Below are 1,647 nucleotides of genomic sequence, written 5' to 3'. Positions count from 1 at the left end.
ACTGCTTTGCTGCACACAATTTCCCGTTTTCTGATTTTTAATATCTCAAAGGGCTCAAAGTAGTCTCATAAAAATGAATTTGGGCCAAACCCAGGGTCAAACAGGGCCCCTTGAACTGCAAAAGCTGTGCGGCAGAAAATGTTTGGTCAAATAAAAAATTGTTGTATCAACTGAAGCGGATTTGTGGTTTTGTTAACAAAAACTGGGTTTTGCCCCAAAATTTCAAACTTTTGATGCCCCAGTTGTCTACGTCCCTGAACTTGGCCCAAAAGTTTTTTTCTGAGATATCTCTTGCACCATTTGAAGTCTCAAAAATTGGAGTACAGAAAATTATGCGCAGGGGAGCTGCACATATCTTTTATTATCATCTCCAAAGGAGATGATTTGTGTTATTTGAGTGCAGGGAGGATGAGAGATTTTGGGGGAAACCCCCAACAGATCTCACACCAAATTTGGGACATTGAATGTAAGTCCTTAGTTTGATCTGGCCAGTACAGCTCAAAAAACAAGGGACTTTGTTGAGTTTGGTGTACAAGCATCCACAGCAGACTTTTCATAAATTTGAAAAGTCTGACTTTTGGATAGTTGGCTGCAATGGTTATTTTGGCCTGCAAATCTTGTTGCCCACAGCAGACTATTCATTTTTGGACTTTGATTTTCTCTGCAGACATATCTTAACCTTTCTTGAAGCAACCCAGACAGCAAGATCCTCACTCCCAGTACACACTTGGTTTGTTCAGTATGGCTGATTGAACAATGGTTATTGTCAAGTGCAACTAATTGCACATTATTGCACATTAACAATATGTTTATCTACACTGCAAACATTATTCAACTTCCCCAAGTGGGCAGGAAAAAGTGACTGGGAGTATGATTTGTCATAAAATGATCTATCACTCCACACCTGAGCCATAACACCCACACTACATATGTGTAGCAGGCTCAGTGAATATGTGGTTATTGTGTACATACAGTTCTGCTCAGTTATCTGCTCATCAGGATAAGTTATTCATATGTAATACATGCTGTAACCTTTTGGAGATCAAAAAAAGCATTCCAAAGATTGACTACATACACTGACTCAATGTTTTGGTGTAATCTCATCAACTCAACTGTATGTAACACCCTTTCTGTTACTAAGAAATAGCTTCAACAATATTGCCTGAGCACCTACAGAATTATATGTAGTGAATTTTGGGCACAATTTTTTCAATAGTCAAAAAGTTAACATTAGATTGTGTTCCCAGAGCTGGCGGAGGTACCCTACATTCCATTTTTGGGAAGCGGGTCGTGATTGAAAGGTGTAGGCAAGGTAGATTCTAGGGTGACAGGTGAATCGTCACATGTCACGTGGTGGTAGAACCAGACGATGAGATTTATAGAGAGATTCAAAGTTTTCATCTCTCTACTCAACCTCATCGCCTCTCTCCTTGCCTACACTCTGAGGATCTACAGAATCAGTTCATCTCTAGATCTCTCAGGATTTTTTTTGAGTAAACAAGAAGGAACAGGCACATCTTTATTGCAACCAATCCTCCTAGCAAACCTACTTCACAGAAATAGCATAACCAACAAACAAACAAACATTGAATGTGGAGGCAACTTAAAAGAAAATCTAACACACAAAACCAATTCAAATCGGAACAT

The sequence above is a fragment of the Melampsora larici-populina genome (genome assembly GCF_000204055.1).
Source record: "Melampsora larici-populina 98AG31 unplaced genomic scaffold MELLAscaffold_213, whole genome shotgun sequence".
Classification (NCBI taxonomy): domain Eukaryota; kingdom Fungi; phylum Basidiomycota; class Pucciniomycetes; order Pucciniales; family Melampsoraceae; genus Melampsora; species Melampsora laricis-populina.
Note: the sequence above shows the minus strand (reverse complement) of the source record.